This window comes from Amia ocellicauda, chromosome 2 (genome assembly GCF_036373705.1).
Source record: "Amia ocellicauda isolate fAmiCal2 chromosome 2, fAmiCal2.hap1, whole genome shotgun sequence".
NCBI classification, from domain to species: Eukaryota; Metazoa; Chordata; class Actinopteri; order Amiiformes; family Amiidae; genus Amia; species Amia ocellicauda.
The window spans coordinates 57,868,728-57,886,738 of NC_089851.1; the positions used below are offsets into that span (position 1 = coordinate 57,868,728).

General features: G+C 51.0%; 9 non-coding genes across 9 annotated transcripts; all 9 read left to right on the top strand.

Annotated features, from left to right (window-relative positions):
- Positions 1–508: 508 nt before the first annotated feature.
- trnap-agg (transfer RNA proline (anticodon AGG)) lies at positions 509–580 on the top strand. The gene has a single exon. It is a non-coding gene; the product is annotated as a tRNA-Pro (tRNA).
- Positions 581–1,676: 1,096 nt separating this feature from the next.
- trnap-agg (transfer RNA proline (anticodon AGG)) lies at positions 1,677–1,748 on the top strand. Its single transcript has one exon. It is a non-coding gene; the product is annotated as a tRNA-Pro (tRNA).
- A 3,432-nt stretch (positions 1,749–5,180) lies between these two features.
- trnap-agg (transfer RNA proline (anticodon AGG)) lies at positions 5,181–5,252 on the top strand. Its single transcript has one exon. It is a non-coding gene; the product is annotated as a tRNA-Pro (tRNA).
- Positions 5,253–7,516: 2,264 nt separating this feature from the next.
- trnap-agg (transfer RNA proline (anticodon AGG)) lies at positions 7,517–7,588 on the top strand. Its single transcript has one exon. It is a non-coding gene; the product is annotated as a tRNA-Pro (tRNA).
- A 2,267-nt stretch (positions 7,589–9,855) lies between these two features.
- trnap-agg (transfer RNA proline (anticodon AGG)) lies at positions 9,856–9,927 on the top strand. The gene has a single exon. It is a non-coding gene; the product is annotated as a tRNA-Pro (tRNA).
- Positions 9,928–11,026: 1,099 nt separating this feature from the next.
- On the top strand, positions 11,027–11,098 carry trnap-agg (transfer RNA proline (anticodon AGG)). Its single transcript has one exon. It is a non-coding gene; the product is annotated as a tRNA-Pro (tRNA).
- A 1,096-nt stretch (positions 11,099–12,194) lies between these two features.
- Positions 12,195–12,266, top strand: trnap-agg (transfer RNA proline (anticodon AGG)). The gene has a single exon. It is a non-coding gene; the product is annotated as a tRNA-Pro (tRNA).
- A 506-nt stretch (positions 12,267–12,772) lies between these two features.
- trnap-agg (transfer RNA proline (anticodon AGG)) lies at positions 12,773–12,844 on the top strand. Its single transcript has one exon. It is a non-coding gene; the product is annotated as a tRNA-Pro (tRNA).
- A 2,233-nt stretch (positions 12,845–15,077) lies between these two features.
- Positions 15,078–15,149, top strand: trnap-agg (transfer RNA proline (anticodon AGG)). Its single transcript has one exon. It is a non-coding gene; the product is annotated as a tRNA-Pro (tRNA).
- The last annotated feature ends 2,862 nt before the right edge of the window (positions 15,150–18,011 follow it).

Consider the following 18,011-nt stretch of genomic DNA (forward strand, 5'->3'; position numbering starts at 1 on the left):
ACTTTGTAGTCACCGAAGTGTTCGTTCGTTTGCTCTTGAAGGCTGGCTTCTGGGCTCCTCTGCACAAGGGAGGGCTATCGACCTCAGATACTGTTGGCTGTATAGCTGATGGGAAATCAGACTGTCATCTGTGTGTTTTGTTTTCTTTAAAGAAAATGTGTTTTTTACAAGTTCGTTGTTGTTGTTGTTGTTGTTGAGGAGGAGGAGGAGGACATGTAGTGTGTTGTTGAGGAGGAGGAGGACGAAATGTGGTTTGCCGGCTTGTTATGGAGACCTTTGCTGAACGTGTACTCCTGAGCTGCACCAAAGGAGAGGCATTCTTTTCAGTTGTTTGCGGGCCTGCTGAACCATGCTCTCAGTGCTGTCTCACTGGGGATACGGTTACCGTTCTGGAAAGACACTTCAGCGCTACAGTCCATGCTATCAGTCATTGTGCGTAGGTCTCCCGGTCTGCCCCAAAGCAGTTACGCGCTTGCCCAGCAGAAACTGCGACACCCTCCGTTAACTTGGCTCGTTGGTCTAGGGGTATGATTCTCGCTTAGGGTGCGAGAGGTCCCGGGTTCAACTCCCGGATGAGCCCGCTTGGCCCCACTTTGCATTCTCTGAAGCATTCGTTTGTTCTCTCTCGATGCTTGGCTTCTGGGCTCCTCTGCACCAGGGAGGTCTTTCAACCTCAGATACTGTTGGCTGTGTAGCTGATGGGAAATCAGACTGTCATCTGTGTGTTTTGTTTTCTTTAAAGAAAATGTGTATTTTACAAGTTCGTTGTTGTTGTTGAGGAGGAGGAGGACATGTAGTGTGTTGTTGAGGAGGAGGAGGACGAAATGTGGTTTGCCGGCTTGTTATGGAGACCTTTGCTGAACGTGTACTCCTGAGCTGCACCAAAGGAGAGGCATTCTTTTCAGTTGTTTGCGGGCCTGCTGAACCATGCTCTCAGTGCTGTCTCACTGGGGATACGGTTACCGTTCTGGAAAGACACTTCAGCGCTACAGTCCATGCTATCAGTCAGTGTGCGTAGGTCTCCCGGTCTGCCCCAAAGCAGTTACGCGCTTGCCCAGCAGAAACTGCGACACCCTCCGTTAACTTGGCTCGTTGGTCTAGGGGTATGATTCTTGCTGAGGGTGTGAGAGGCCCTGTGTTCAACTCCAGGACAAGCCCACTTGGCCCCACTTTGTAGTCACCGAAGTGTTCGTTCGTTTGCTCTTGAAGGCTGGCTTCTGGGCTCCTCTGCACAAGGGAGGGCTATCGACCTTAGATACTGTTGGCTGTATAGCTGATGGGAAATCAGACTGTCATCTGTGTGTTTTGTTTTCTTTAAAGAAAATGTGTTTTTTACAAGTTCGTTGTTGTTGTTGTTGTTGTTGAGGAGGAGGAGGAGGACATGTAGTGTGTTGTTGAGGAGGAGGAGGACGAAATGTGGTTTGCCGGCTTGTTATGGAGACCTTTGCTGAACGTGTACTCCTGAGCTGCACCAAAGGAGAGGCATTCTTTTCAGTTGTTTGCGGGCCTGCTGAACCATGCTCTCAGTGCTGTCTCACTGGGGATACGGTTACCGTTCTGGAAAGACACTTCAGCGCTACAGTCCATGCTATCAGTCAGTGAGCGTAGGTCTCCCGGTCTGCCCCAAAGCAGTTACGCGCTTGCCCAGCAGAAACTGCGACACCCTCCGTTAACTTGGCTCGTTGGTCTAGGGGTATGATTCTCGCTTAGGGTGCGAGAGGTCCCGGGTTCAACTCCCGGACGAGCCCGCTTGGCCCCGCTTTGCATTCTCTGAAGCATTCGTTTGTTCTCTCTCGATGCTTGGCTTCTGGGCTCCTCTGCACCAGGGAGGTCTTTCAACCTCAGATACTGTTGGCTGTGTAGCTGATGGGAAATCAGACTGTCATCTGTGTGTTTTGTTTTCTTTAAAGAAAATGTGTATTTTACAAGTTCGTTGTTGTTGTTGAGGAGGAGGAGGACATGTAGTGTGTTGTTGAGGAGGAGGAGGACGAAATGTGGTTTGCCGGCTTGTTATGGAGACCTTTGCTGAACGTGTACTCCTGAGCTGCACCAAAGGAGAGGCATTCTTTTCAGTTGTTTGCGGGCCTGCTGAACCATGCTCTCAGTGCTGTCTCACTGGGGATACGGTTACCGTTCTGGAAAGACACTTCAGCGCTACAGTCCATGCTATCAGTCAGTGTGCGTAGGTCTCCCGGTCTGCCCCAAAGCAGTTACGCGCTTGCCCAGCAGAAACTGCGACACCCTCCGTTAACTTGGCTCGTTGGTCTAGGGGTATGATTCTTGCTGAGGGTGTGAGAGGCCCTGGGTTCAACTCCACGACGAGCCCACTTGGCCCCACTTTGTAGTCACTGAAGTGTTCGTTCGTTTGCTCTTGAAGGCTGGCTTCTGGGCTCCTCTGCACAAGGGAGGGCTATCGACCTCAGATACTGTTGGCTGTATAGCTGATGGGAAATCAGACTGTCATCTGTGTGTTTTGTTTTCTTTAAAGAAAATGTGTTTTTTACAAGTTCGTTGTTGTTGTTGTTGTTGTTGAGGAGGAGGAGGAGGACATGTAGTGTGTTGTTGAGGAGGAGGAGGACGAAATGTGGTTTGCCGGCTTGTTATGGAGACCTTTGCTGAACGTGTACTCCTGAGCTGCACCAAAGGAGAGGCATTCTTTTCAGTTGTTTGCGGGCCTGCTGAACCATGCTCTCAGTGCTGTCTCACTGGGGATACGGTTACCGTTCTGGAAAGACACTTCAGCGCTACAGTCCATGCTATCAGTCAGTGTGCGTAGGTCTCCCGGTCTGCCCCAAAGCAGTTACGCGCTTGCCCAGCAGAAACTGCGACACTCTCCGTTAACTTGGCTCGTTGGTCTAGGGGTATGATTCTCGCTGAGGGTGTGAGAGGCCCTGGGTTCAACTCCAGGACGAGCCCACTTGGCCCCACTTTGTAGTCACCGAAGTGTTCGTTCGTTTGCTGTTGAAGGCTGGCTTCTGGGCTCCTCTGCACAAGGGAGGGCTATCGACCTCAGATACTGTTGGCTGTATAGCTGATGGGAAATCAGACTGTCATCTGTGTGTTTTGTTTTCTTTAAAGAAAATGTGTATTTTACAAGTTCGTTGTTGTTGTTGAGGAGGAGGAGGACATGTAGTGTGTTGTTGAGGAGGAGGAGGACGAAATGTGGTTTGCCGGCTTGTTATGGAGACCTTTGCTGAACGTGTACTCCTGAGCTGCACCAAAGGAGAGGCATTCTTTTCAGTTGTTTGCGGGCCTGCTGAACCATGCTCTCAGTGCTGTCTCACTGGGGATACGGTTACCGTTCTGGAAAGACACTTCAGCGCTACAGTCCATGCTATCAGTCAGTGTGCGTAGGTCTCCCGGTCTGCCCCAAAGCAGTTACGCGCTTGCCCAGCAGAAACTGCGACACCCTGCGTTAACTTGGCTCGTTGGTCTAGGGGTATGATTCTCGCTGAGGGTGTGAGAGGCCCTGGGTTCAACTCCAGGACGAGCCCACTTGGCCCCACTTTGTAGTCACCGAAGTGTTCGTTCGTTTGCTCTTGAAGGCTGGCTTCTGGGCTCCTCTGCACAAGGGAGGGCTATCGACCTCAGATACTGTTGGCTGTATAGCTGATGGGAAATCAGACTGTCATCTGTGTGTTTTGTTTTCTTTAAAGAAAATGTGTTTTTTACAAGTTCGTTGTTGTTGTTGTTGTTGTTGAGGAGGAGGAGGAGGACATGTAGTGTGTTGTTGAGGAGGAGGAGGACGAAATGTGGTTTGCCGGCTTGTTATGGAGACCTTTGCTGAACGTGTACTCCTGAGCTGCACCAAAGGAGAGGCATTCTTTTCAGTTGTTTGCGGGCCTGCTGAACCATGCTCTCAGTGCTGTCTCACTGGGGATACGGTTACCGTTCTGGAAAGACACTTCAGCGCTACAGTCCATGCTATCAGTCAGTGAGCGTAGGTCTCCCGGTCTGCCCCAAAGCAGTTACGCGCTTGCCCAGCAGAAACTGCGACACCCTCCGTTAACTTGGCTCGTTGGTCTAGGGGTATGATTCTCGCATAGGGTGCGAGAGGTCCCGGGTTCAACTCCCGGACGAGCCCGCTTGGCCCCGCTTTGCATTCTCTGAAGCATTCGTTTGTTCTCTCTCGATGCTTGGCTTCTGGGCTCCTCTGCACCAGGGAGGTCTTTCAACCTCAGATACTGTTGGCTGTGTAGCTGATGGGAAATCAGACTGTCATCTGTGTGTTTTGTTTTCTTTAAAGAAAATGTGTATTTTACAAGTTCGTTGTTGTTGTTGAGGAGGAGGAGGACATGTAGTGTGTTGTTGAGGAGGAGGAGGACGAAATGTGGTTTGCCGGCTTGTTATGGAGACCTTTGCTGAACGTGTACTCCTGAGCTGCACCAAAGGAGAGGCATTCTTTTCAGTTGTTTGCGGGCCTGCTGAACCATGCTCTCAGTGCTGTCTCACTGGGGATACGGTTACCGTTCTGGAAAGACACTTCAGCGCTACAGTCCATGCTATCAGTCAGTGTGCGTAGGTCTCCCGGTCTGCCCCAAAGCAGTTACGCGCTTGCCCAGCAGAAACTGCGACACCCTCCGTTAACTTGGCTCGTTGGTCTAGGGGTATGATTCTCGCTGAGGGTGTGAGAGGCCCTGGGTTCAACTCCAGGACGAGCCCACTTGGCCCCACTTTGTAGTCACCGAAGTGTTCGTTCGTTTGCTCTTGAAGGCTGGCTTCTGGGCTCCTCTGCACAAGGGAGGGCTATCGACCTCAGATACTGTTGGCTGTATAGCTGATGGGAAATCAGACTGTCATCTGTGTGTTTTGTTTTCTTTAAAGAAAATGTGTTTTTTACAAGTTCGTTGTTGTTGTTGTTGTTGTTGAGGAGGAGGAGGAGGACATGTAGTGTGTTGTTGAGGAGGAGGAGGACGAAATGTGGTTTGCCGGCTTGTTATGGAGACCTTTGCTGAACGTGTACTCCTGAGCTGCACCAAAGGAGAGGCATTCTTTTCAGTTGTTTGCGGGCCTGCTGAACCATGCTCTCAGTGCTGTCTCACTGGGGATACGGTTACCGTTCTGGAAAGACACTTCAGCGCTACAGTCCATGCTATCAGTCAGTGAGCGTAGGTCTCCCGGTCTGCCCCAAAGCAGTTACGCGCTTGCCCAGCAGAAACTGCGACACCCTCCGTTAACTTGGCTCGTTGGTCTAGGGGTATGATTCTCGCTTAGGGTGCGAGAGGTCCCGGGTTCAACTCCCGGACGAGCCCGCTTGGCCCCGCTTTGCATTCTCTGAAGCATTCGTTTGTTCTCTCTCGATGCTTGGCTTCTGGGCTCCTCTGCACCAGGGAGGTCTTTCAACCTCAGATACTGTTGGCTGTGTAGCTGATGGGAAATCAGACTGTCATCTGTGTGTTTTGTTTTCTTTAAAGAAAATGTGTATTTTCCAAGTTCGTTGTTGTTGTTGAGGAGGAGGAGGACATGTAGTGTGTTGTTGAGGAGGAGGAGGACGAAATGTGGTTTGCCGGCTTGTTATGGAGACCTTTGCTGAACGTGTACTCCTGAGCTGCACCAAAGGAGAGGCATTCTTTTCAGTTGTTTGCGGGCCTGCTGAACCATGCTCTCAGTGCTGTCTCACTGGGGATACGGTTACCGTTCTGGAAAGACACTTCAGCGCTACAGTCCATGCTATCAGTCAGTGTGCGTAGGTCTCCAGGTCTGCCCCAAAGCAGTTACGCGCTTGCCCAGCAGAAACTGCGACACCCTCCGTTAACTTGGCTCGTTGGTCTAGGGGTATGATTCTTGCTGAGGGTGTGAGAGGCCCTGGGTTCAACTCCAGGACGAGCCCACTTGGCCCCACTTTGTAGTCACCGAAGTGTTCGTTCGTTTGCTCTTGAAGGCTGGCTTCTGGGCTCCTCTGCACAAGGGAGGGCTATCGACCTCAGATACTGTTGGCTGTATAGCTGATGGGAAATCAGACTGTCATCTGTGTGTTTTGTTTTCTTTAAAGAAAATGTGTTTTTTACAAGTTCGTTGTTGTTGTTGTTGTTGTTGAGGAGGAGGAGGAGGACATGTAGTGTGTTGTTGAGGAGGAGGAGGACGAAATGTGGTTTGCCGGCTTGTTATGGAGACCTTTGCTGAACGTGTACTCCTGAGCTGCACCAAAGGAGAGGCATTCTTTTCAGTTGTTTGCGGGCCTGCTGAACCATGCTCTCAGTGCTGTCTCACTGGGGATACGGTTACCGGTCTGGAAAGACACTTCAGCGCTACAGTCCATGCTATCAGTCAGTGTGCGTAGGTCTCCCGGTCTGCCCCAAAGCAGTTACGCGCTTGCCCAGCAGAAACTGCGACACCCTCCGTTAACTTGGCTCGTTGGTCTAGGGGTATGATTCTCGCTGAGGGTGTGAGAGGCCCTGGGTTCAACTCCAGGACGAGCCCACTTGGCCCCACTTTGTAGTCACCGAAGTGTTCGTTCGTTTGCTGTTGAAGGCTGGCTTCTGGGCTCCTCTGCACAAGGGAGGGCTATCGACCTCAGATACTGTTGGCTGTATAGCTGATGGGAAATCAGACTGTCATCTGTGTGTTTTGTTTTCTTTAAAGAAAATGTGTATTTTACAAGTTCGTTGTTGTTGTTGAGGAGGAGGAGGACATGTAGTGTGTTGTTGAGGAGGAGGAGGACGAAATGTGGTTTGCCGGCTTGTTATGGAGACCTTTGCTGAACGTGTACTCCTGAGCTGCACCAAAGGAGAGGCATTCTTTTCAGTTGTTTGCGGGCCTGCTGAACCATGCTCTCAGTGCTGTCTCACTGGGGATACGGTTACCGTTCTGGAAAGACACTTCAGCGCTACAGTCCATGCTATCAGTCAGTGTGCGTAGGTCTCCCGGTCTGCCCCAAAGCAGTTACGCGCTTGCCCAGCAGAAACTGCGACACCCTCCGTTAACTTGGCTCGTTGGTCTAGGGGTATGATTCTCGCTGAGGGTGTGAGAGGCCCTGGGTTCAACTCCATGACGAGCCCACTTGGCCCCACTTTGTAGTCACCGAAGTGTTCGTTCGTTTGCTCTTGAAGGCTGGCTTCTGGGCTCCTCTGCACAAGGGAGGGCTATCGACCTCAGATACTGTTGGCTGTATAGCTGATGGGAAATCAGACTGTCATCTGTGTGTTTTGTTTTCTTTAAAGAAAATGTGTTTTTTACAAGTTCGTTGTTGTTGTTGTTGTTGTTGAGGAGGAGGAGGAGGACATGTAGTGTGTTGTTGAGGAGGAGGAGGACGAAATGTGGTTTGCCAGCTTGTTATGGAGACCTTTGCTGAACGTGTACTCCTGAGCTGCACCAAAGGAGAGGCATTCTTTTCAGTTGTTTGCGGGCCTGCTGAACCATGCTCTCAGTGCTGTCTCACTGGGGATACGGTTACCGTTCTGGAAAGACACTTCAGCGCTACAGTCCATGCTATCAGTCAGTGAGCGTAGGTCTCCCGGTCTGCCCCAAAGCAGTTACGCGCTTGCCCAGCAGAAACTGCGACACCCTCCGTTAACTTGGCTCGTTGGTCTAGGGGTATGATTCTCGCTTAGGGTGCGAGAGGTCCCGGGTTCAACTCCCGGACGAGCCCGCTTGGCCCCGCTTTGCATTCTCTGAAGCATTCGTTTGTTCTCTCTCGATGCTTGGCTTCTGGGCTCCTCTGCACCAGGGAGGTCTTTCAACCTCAGATACTGTTGGCTGTGTAGCTGATGGGAAATCAGACTGTCATCTGTGTGTTTTGTTTTCTTTAAAGAAAATGTGTATTTTCCAAGTTCGTTGTTGTTGTTGAGGAGGAGGAGGACATGTAGTGTGTTGTTGAGGAGGAGGAGGACGAAATGTGGTTTGCCGGCTTGTTATGGAGACCTTTGCTGAACGTGTACTCCTGAGCTGCACCAAAGGAGAGGCATTCTTTTCAGTTGTTTGCGGGCCTGCTGAACCATGCTCTCAGTGCTGTCTCACTGGGGATACGGTTACCGTTCTGGAAAGACACTTCAGCGCTACAGTCCATGCTATCAGTCAGTGTGCGTAGGTCTCCCGGTCTGCCCCAAAGCAGTTACGCGCTTGCCCAGCAGAAACTGCGACACCCTCCGTTAACTTGGCTCGTTGGTCTAGGGGTATGATTCTTGCTGAGGGTGTGAGAGGCCCTGGGTTCAACTCCAGGACGAGCCCACTTGGCCCCACTTTGTAGTCACCGAAGTGTTCGTTCGTTTGCTCTTGAAGGCTGGCTTCTGGGCTCCTCTGCACAAGGGAGGGCTATCGACCTCAGATACTGTTGGCTGTATAGCTGATGGGAAATCAGACTGTCATCTGTGTGTTTTGTTTTCTTTAAAGAAAATGTGTTTTTTACAAGTTCGTTGTTGTTGTTGTTGTTGTTGTTGAGGAGGAGGAGGAGGACATGTAGTGTGTTGTTGAGGAGGAGGAGGACGAAATGTGGTTTGCCGGCTTGTTATGGAGACCTTTGCTGAACGTGTACTCCTGAGCTGCACCAAAGGAGAGGCATTCTTTTCAGTTGTTTGCAGGCCTGCTGAACCATGCTCTCAGTGCTGTCTCACTGGGGATACGGTTACCGTTCTGGAAAGACACTTCAGCGCTACAGTCCATGCTATCAGTCAGTGTGCGTAGGTCTCCCGGTCTGCCCCAAAGCAGTTACGCGCTTGCCCAGCAGAAACTGCGACACCCTCCGTTAACTTGGCTCGTTGGTCTAGGGGTATGATTCTCGCTGAGGGTGTGAGAGGCCCTGGGTTCAACTCCAGGACGAGCCCACTTGGCCCCACTTTGTAGTCACCGAAGTGTTCGTTCGTTTGCTGTTGAAGGCTGGCTTCTGGGCTCCTCTGCACAAGGGAGGGCTATCGACCTCAGATACTGTTGGCTGTATAGCTGATGGGAAATCAGACTGTCATCTGTGTGTTTTGTTTTCTTTAAAGAAAATGTGTATTTTACAAGTTCGTTGTTGTTGTTGAGGAGGAGGAGGACATGTAGTGTGTTGTTGAGGAGGAGGAGGACGAAATGTGGTTTGCCGGCTTGTTATGGAGACCTTTGCTGAACGTGTACTCCTGAGCTGCACCAAAGGAGAGGAATTCTTTTCAGTTGTTTGCGGGCCTGCTGAACCATGCTCTCAGTGCTGTCTCACTGGGGATACGGTTACCGTTCTGGAAAGACACTTCAGCGCTACAGTCCATGCTATCAGTCAGTGTGCGTAGGTCTCCCGGTCTGCCCCAAAGCAGTTACGCGCTTGCCCAGCAGAAACTGCGACACCCTCCGTTAACTTGGCTCGTTGGTCTAGGGGTATGATTCTCGCTGAGGGTGTGAGAGGCCCTGGGTTCAACTCCAGGACGAGCCCACTTGGCCCCACTTTGTAGTCACCGAAGTGTTCGTTCGTTTGCTCTTGAAGGCTGGCTTCTGGGCTCCTCTGCACAAGGGAGGGCTATCGACCTCAGATACTGTTGGCTGTATAGCTGATGGGAAATCAGACTGTCATCTGTGTGTTTTGTTTTCTTTAAAGAAAATGTGTTTTTTACAAGTTCGTTGTTGTTGTTGTTGTTGTTGAGGAGGAGGAGGAGGACATGTAGTGTGTTGTTGAGGAGGAGGAGGACGAAATGTGGTTTGCCAGCTTGTTATGGAGACCTTTGCTGAACGTGTACTCCTGAGCTGCACCAAAGGAGAGGCATTCTTTTCAGTTGTTTGCGGGCCTGCTGAACCATGCTCTCAGTGCTGTCTCACTGGGGATACGGTTACCGTTCTGGAAAGACACTTCAGCGCTACAGTCCATGCTATCAGTCAGTGAGCGTAGGTCTCCCGGTCTGCCCCAAAGCAGTTACGCGCTTGCCCAGCAGAAACTGCGACACCCTCCGTTAACTTGGCTCGTTGGTCTAGGGGTATGATTCTCGCTTAGGGTGCGAGAGGTCCCGGGTTCAACTCCCGGACGAGCCCGCTTGGCCCCGCTTTGCATTCTCTGAAGCATTCGTTTGTTCTCTCTCGATGCTTGGCTTCTGGGCTCCTCTGCACCAGGGAGGTCTTTCAACCTCAGATACTGTTGGCTGTGTAGCTGATGGGAAATCAGACTGCCATCTGTGTGTTTTGTTTTCTTTAAAGAAAATGTGTATTTTACAAGTTCGTTGTTGTTGTTGAGGAGGAGGAGGAGGACATGTAGTGTGTTGTTGAGGAGGAGGAGGACGAAATGTGGTTTGCCGGCTTGTTATGGAGACCTTTGCTGAACGTGTACTCCTGAGCTGCACCAAAGGAGAGGCATTCTTTTCAGTTGTTTGCGGGCCTGCTGAACCATGCTCTCAGTGCTGTCTCACTGGGGATACGGTTACCGTTCTGGAAAGACACTTCAGAGCTACAGTCCATGCTATCAGTCAGTGTGCGTAGGTCTCCCGGTCTGCCCCAAAGCAGTTACGCGCTTGCCCAGCAGAAACTGCGACACCCTCCGTTAACTTGGCTCGTTGGTCTAGGGGTATGATTCTTGCTGAGGGTGTGAGAGGCCCTGGGTTCAACTCCAGGACGAGCCCACTTGGCCCCACTTTGTAGTCACCGAAGTGTTCGTTCGTTTGCTCTTGAAGGCTGGCTTCTGGGCTCCTCTGCACAAGGGAGGGCTATCGACCTCAGATACTGTTGGCTGTATAGCTGATGGGAAATCAGACTGTCATCTGTGTGTTTTGTTTTCTTTAAAGAAAATGTGTTTTTTACAAGTTCGTTGTTGTTGTTGTTGTTGTTGAGGAGGAGGAGGAGGACATGTAGTGTGTTGTTGAGGAGGAGGAGGACGAAATGTGGTTTGCCGGCTTGTTATGGAGACCTTTGCTGAACGTGTACTCCTGAGCTGCACCAAAGGAGAGGCATTCTTTTCAGTTGTTTGCGGGCCTGCTGAACCATGCTCTCAGTGCTGTCTCACTGGGGATACGGTTACCGTTCTGGAAAGACACTTCAGCGCTACAGTCCATGCTATCAGTCATTGTGCGTAGGTCTCCCGGTCTGCCCCAAAGCAGTTACGCGCTTGCCCAGCAGAAACTGCGACACCCTCCGTTAACTTGGCTCGTTGGTCTAGGGGTATGATTCTCGCTTAGGGTGCGAGAGGTCCCGGGTTCAACTCCCGGACGAGCCCGCTTGGCCCCGCTTTGCATTCTCTGAAGCATTCGTTTGTTCTCTCTCGATGCTTGGCTTCTGGGCTCCTTTGCACCAGGGAGGTCTTTCAACCTCAGATACTGTTGGCTGTGTAGCTGATGGGAAATCAGACTGTCATCTGTGTGTTTTGTTTTCTTTAAAGAAAATGTGTATTTTACAAGTTCGTTGTTGTTGTTGAGGAGGAGGAGGACATGTAGTGTGTTGTTGAGGAGGAGGAGGACGAAATGTGGTTTGCCGGCTTGTTATGGAGACCTTTGCTGAACGTGTACTCCTGAGCTGCACCAAAGGAGAGGCATTCTTTTCAGTTGTTTGCGGGCCTGCTGAACCATGCTCTCAGTGCTGTCTCACTGGGGATACGGTTACCGTTCTGGAAAGACACTTCAGCGCTACAGTCCATGCTATCAGTCAGTGTGCGTAGGTCTCCCGGTCTGCCCCAAAGCAGTTACGCGCTTGCCCAGCAGAAACTGCGACACCCTCCGTTAACTTGGCTCGTTGGTCTAGGGGTATGATTCTTGCTGAGGGTGTGAGAGGCCCTGTGTTCAACTCCAGGACAAGCCCACTTGGCCCCACTTTGTAGTCACCGAAGTGTTCGTTCGTTTGCTCTTGAAGGCTGGCTTCTGGGCTCCTCTGCACAAGGGAGGGCTATCGACCTTAGATACTGTTGGCTGTATAGCTGATGGGAAATCAGACTGTCATCTGTGTGTTTTGTTTTCTTTAAAGAAAATGTGTTTTTTACAAGTTCGTTGTTGTTGTTGTTGTTGTTGAGGAGGAGGAGGAGGACATGTAGTGTGTTGTTGAGGAGGAGGAGGACGAAATGTGGTTTGCCGGCTTGTTATGGAGACCTTTGCTGAACGTGTACTCCTGAGCTGCACCAAAGGAGAGGCATTCTTTTCAGTTGTTTGCGGGCCTGCTGAACCATGCTCTCAGTGCTGTCTCACTGGGGATACGGTTACCGTTCTGGAAAGACACTTCAGCGCTACAGTCCATGCTATCAGTCAGTGAGCGTAGGTCTCCCGGTCTGCCCCAAAGCAGTTACGCGCTTGCCCAGCAGAAACTGCGACACCCTCCGTTAACTTGGCTCGTTGGTCTAGGGGTATGATTCTCGCTTAGGGTGCGAGAGGTCCCGGGTTCAACTCCCGGACGAGCCCGCTTGGCCCCGCTTTGCATTCTCTGAAGCATTCGTTTGTTCTCTCTCGATGCTTGGCTTCTGGGCTCCTCTGCACCAGGGAGGTCTTTCAACCTCAGATACTGTTGGCTGTGTAGCTGATGGGAAATCAGACTGTCATCTGTGTGTTTTGTTTTCTTTAAAGAAAATGTGTATTTTACAAGTTCGTTGTTGTTGTTGAGGAGGAGGAGGACATGTAGTGTGTTGTTGAGGAGGAGGAGGACGAAATGTGGTTTGCCGGCTTGTTATGGAGACCTTTGCTGAACGTGTACTCCTGAGCTGCACCAAAGGAGAGGCATTCTTTTCAGTTGTTTGCGGGCCTGCTGAACCATGCTCTCAGTGCTGTCTCACTGGGGATACGGTTACCGTTCTGGAAAGACACTTCAGCGCTACAGTCCATGCTATCAGTCAGTGAGCGTAGGTCTCCCGGTCTGCCCCAAAGCAGTTACGCGCTTGCCCAGCAGAAACTGCGACACCCTCCGTTAACTTGGCTCGTTGGTCTAGGGGTATGATTCTCGCTTAGGGTGCGAGAGGTCCCGGGTTCAACTCCCGGACGAGCCCGCTTGGCCCCGCTTTGCATTCTCTGAAGCATTTGTTTGTTCTCTCTCGATGCTTGGCTTCTGGGCTCCTCTGCACCAGGGAGGTCTTTCAACCTCAGATACTGTTGGCTGTGTAGCTGATGGGAAATCAGACTGTCATCTGTGTGTTTTGTTTTCTTTAAAGAAAATGTGTATTTTACAAGTTCGTTGTTGTTGTTGAGGAGGAGGAGGACATGTAGTGTGTTGTTGAGGAGGAGGAGGACGAAATGTGGTTTGCCGGCTTGTTATGGAGACCTTTGCTGAACGTGTACTCCTGAGCTGCACCAAAGGAGAGGCATTCTTTTCAGTTGTTTGCGGGCCTGCTGAACCATGCTCTCAGTGCTGTCTCACTGGGGATACGGTTACCGTTCTGGAAAGACACTTCAGCGCTACAGTCCATGCTATCAGTCAGTGAGCGTAGGTCTCCCGGTCTGCCCCAAAGCAGTTACGCGCTTGCCCAGCAGAAACTGCGACACCCTCCGTTAACTTGGCTCGTTGGTCTAGGGGTATGATTCTTGCTGAGGGTGTGAGAGGCCCTGGGTTCAACTCCAGGACGAGCCCACTTGGCCCCACTTTGCATTCTCTGAAGCATTCGTTTGTTCTCTCTCGATGCTTGGCTTCTGGGCTCCTCTGCACCAGGGAGGTCTTTCAACCTCAGATACTGTTGGCTGTGTAGCTGATGGGAAATCAGACTGTCATCTGTGTGTTTTGTTTTCTTTAAAGAAAATGTGTATTTTACAAGTTCGATGTTGTTGTTGAGGAGGAGGAGGACATGTAGTGTGTTGTTGAGGAGGAGGAGGACGAAATGTGGTTTGCCGGCTTGTTATGGAGTCCTTTGCTGAACGTGTACTCCTGAGCTGCACCAAAGGAGAGGCATTCTTTTCAGTTGTTTGCGGGCCTGCTGAACCATGCTCTCAGTGCTGTCTCACTGGGGATACGGTTACCGTTCTGGAAAGACACTTCAGCGCTACAGGTAGTGAGCGTAGGTCTCCCGGTCTGCCCCAAAGCAGTTACGCGCTTGCCCAGCAGAAACTGCGACACCCTCCGTTAACTTGGCTCGTTGGTCTAGGGGTATGATTCTTGCTGAGGGTGTGAGAGGCCCTGGGTTCAACTCCAGGACGAGCCCACTTGGCCCCACTTTGTAGTCACCGAAGTGTTCGTTCGTTTGCTCTTGAAGGCTGGCTTCTGGGCTCCTCTGCACAAGGGAGGGCTATCGACCTTAGATACTGTTGGCTGTATAGCTGATGGGAAATCAGACTGTCATCTGTGTGTTTTGTTTTCTTTAAAGAAAATGTGTTTTTTACAAGTTCGTTGTTGTTGTTGTTGTTGTTGAGGAGGAGGAGGAGGACATGTAGTGTGTTGTTGAGGAGGACGAAATGTGGTTTGCCGGCTTGTTATGGAGACCTTTGCTGAACGTGTACTCCTGAGCTGCACCAAAGGAGAGGCATTCTTTTCAGTTGTTTGCGGGCCTGCTGAACCATGCTCTCAGTGCTGTCTCACTGGGGATACGGTTACCGTTCTGGAAAGACACTTCAGCGCTACAGTCCATGCTATCAGTCAGTGAGCGTAGGTCTCCCGGTCTGCCCCAAAGCAGTTACGCGCTTGCCCAGCAGAAACTGCGACACCCTCCGTTAACTTGGCTCGTTGGTCTAGGGTTATGATTCTTGCTGAGGGTGTGAGAGGCCCTGGGTTCAACTCCAGGACAAGCCCACTTGGCCCCACTTTGCATTCTCTGAAGCATTCGTTTGTTCTCTCTCGATGCTTGGCTTCTGGGCTCCTCTGCACCAGGGAGGTCTTTCAACCTCAGATACTGTTGGCTGTGTAGCTGATGGGAAATCAGACTGTCATCTGTGTGTTTTGTTTTCTTTAAAGAAAATGTGTATTTTACAAGTTCGATGTTGTTGTTGAGGAGGAGGAGGACATGTAGTGTGTTGTTGAGGAGGAGGAGGACGAAATGTGGTTTGCCGGCTTGTTATGGAGACCTTTGCTGAACGTGTACTCCTGAGCTGCACCAAAGGAGAGGCATTCTTTTCAGTTGTTTGCGGGCCTGCTGAACCATGCTCTCAGTGCTGTCTCACTGGGGATACGGTTACCGTTCTGGAAAGACACTTCAGCGCTACAGTCCATGCTATCAGTCAGTGAGCGTAGGTCTCCCGGTCTGCCCCAAAGCAGTTACGCGCTTGCCCAGCAGAAACTGCGACACCCTCTGTTAACTTGGCTCGTTGGTCTAGGGGTATGATTCTCGCTTAGGGTGCGAGAGGTCCCGGGTTCAACTCCCGGACGAGCCCGCTTGGCCCCGCTTTGCATTCTCTGAAGCATTTGTTTGTTCTCTCTCGATGCTTGGCTTCTGGGCTCCTCTGCACCAGGGAGGTCTTTCAACCTCAGATACTGTTGGCTGTGTAGCTGATGGGAAATCAGACTGTCATCTGTGTGTTTTGTTTTCTTTAAAGAAAATGTGTATTTTACAAGTTCGTTGTTGTTGTTGAGGAGGAGGAGGACATGTAGTGTGTTGTTGAGGAGGAGGAGGACGAAATGTGGATTGCCGGCTTGTTATGGAGACCTTTGCTGAACGTGTACTCCTGAGCTGCACCAAAGGAGAGGCATTCTTTTCAGTTGTTTGCGGGCCTGCTGAACCATGCTCTCAGTGCTGTCTCACTGGGGATACGGTTACCGTTCTGGAAAGACACTTCAGCGCTACAGTCCATGCTATCAGTCAGTGTGCGTAGGTCTCCCGGTCTGCCCCAAAGCAGTTACGCGCTTGCCCAGCAGAAACTGCGACACCCTCCGTTAACTTGGCTCGTTGGTCTAGGGGTATGATTCTTGCTGAGGGTGTGAGAGGCCCTGGGTTCAACTCCAGGACGAGCCCACTTGGCCCCACTTTGTAGTCACCGAAGTGTTCGTTCGTTTGCTCTTGAAGGCTGGCTTCTGGGCTCCTCTGCACAAGGGAGGGCTATCGACCTCAGATACTGTTGGCTGTATAGCTGATGGGAAATCAGACTGTCATCTGTGTGTTTTGTTTTCTTTAAAGAAAATGTGTTTTTTACAAGTTCGTTGTTGTTGTTGTTGTTGTTGTTGAGGAGGAGGAGGAGGACATGTAGTGTGTTGTTGAGGAGGAGGAGGACGAAATGTGGTTTGCCGGCTTGTTATGGAGACCTTTGCTGAACGTGTACTCCTGAGCTGCACCAAAGGAGAGGCATTCTTTTCAGTTGTTTGCGGGCCTGCTGAACCATGCTCTCAGTGCTGTCTCACTGGGGATACGGTTACCGTTATGGAAAGACACTTCAGCGCTACAGTCCATGCTATCAGTCAGTGAGCGTAGGTCTCCCGGTCTGCCCCAAAGCAGTTACGCGCTTGCCCAGCAGAAACTGCGACACCCTCCGTTAACTTGGCTCGTTGGTCTAGGGGTATGATTCTCGCTGAGGGTGTGAGAGGCCCTGGGTTCAACTCCAGGACGAGCCCACTTGGCCCCACTTTGTAGTCACCGAAGTGTTCGTTCGTTTGCTCTTGAAGGCTGGCTTCTGGGCTCCTCTGCACAAGGGAGGGCTATCGACCTCAGATACTGTTGGCTGTATAGCTGATGGGAAATCAGACTGTCATCTGTGTGTTTTGTTTTCTTTAAAGAAAATGTGTTTTTTACAAGTTCGTTGTTGTTGTTGTTGTTGTTGAGGAGGAGGAGGAGGACATGTAGTGTGTTGTTGAGGAGGAGGAGGACGAAATGTGGTTTGCCGGCTTGTTATGGAGACCTTTGCTGAACGTGTACTCCTGAGCTGCACCAAAGGAGAGGCATTCTTTTCAGTTGTTTGCGGGCCTGCTGAACCATGCTCTCAGTGCTGTCTCACTGGGGATACGGTTACCGTTCTGGAAAGACACTTCAGCGCTACAGTCCATGCTATCAGTCAGTGAGCGTAGGTCTCCCGGTCTGCCCCAAAGCAGTTACGCGCTTGCCCAGCAGAAACTGCGACACCCTCCGTTAACTTGGCTCGTTGGTCTAGGGGTATGATTCTTGCTGAGGGTGTGAGAGGCCCTGGGTTCAACTCCTAGACGAGCCCGCTTGGCCCCGCTTTGCATTCTCTGAAGCATTCGTTTGTTCTCTCTCGATGCTTGGCTTCTGGGCTCCTCTGCACCAGGGAGGTCTTTCAACCTCAGATACTGTTGGCTGTGTAGCTGATGGGAAATCAGACTGTCATTTGTGTGTTTTGTTTTCTTTAAAGAAAATGTGTATTTTACAAGTTCGTTGTTGTTGTTGAGGAGGAGGAGGACGAAATGTGGTTTGCCGGCTTGTTATGGAGACCTTTGCTGAACGTGTACTCCTGAGCTGCACCAAAGGAGAGGCATTCTTTTCAGTTGTTTGCGGGCCTGCTGAACAATGCTCTCAGTGCTGTCTCACTGGGGATACGGTTACCGTTCTGGAAAGACACTTCAGCGCTACAGTCCATGCTATCAGTCAGTGAGCGTAGGTCTCCCGGTCTGCCCCAAAGCAGTTACGCGCTTGCCCAGCAGAAACTGCGACACCCTCCGTTAACTTGGCTCGTTGGTCTAGGGGTATGATTCTTGCTGAGGGTGTGAGAGGCCCTGGGTTCAACTCCAGGACGAGCCCACTTGGCCCCACTTTGCAGTCACCGAAGTGTTTGTTCGTTTGCTCTTGAAGGCTGGCTTCTGGGCTCCTCTGCACAAGGGAGGGCTATCGACCTCAGATACTGTTGCCTGTATAGCTGATGGGAAATCAGACTGTCATCTGTGTGCTTTGTTTTCTTTAAAGAAAATGTGTTTTTTACAAGTTCGTTGTTGTTGTTGTTGTTGTTGAGGAGGAGGAGGAGGACATGTAGTGTGTTGTTGAGGAGGAGGAGGACGAAATGTGGTTTGCCGGCTTGTTATGGAGACCTTTGCTGAACGTGTACTCCTGAGCTGCACCAAAGCAAGCATCTGATTGACAGTGCTCCGTGATCTGCTGTTATGCTACTATGCTACTGACCATTGGGTGAGCGATAGCAAGCAAGAGAGTTAGATATCGAGAGTCATAGATAGATAGATGGATGGATGGATGGACGGCAAGGCAAGCATCTGATTGACAGTGGTCCGTGATCTGCTGTTATGCTACTATGCTACTGACCATTGGGGGAGCGATAGCAAGCAAGAGAGTTAGATATCGA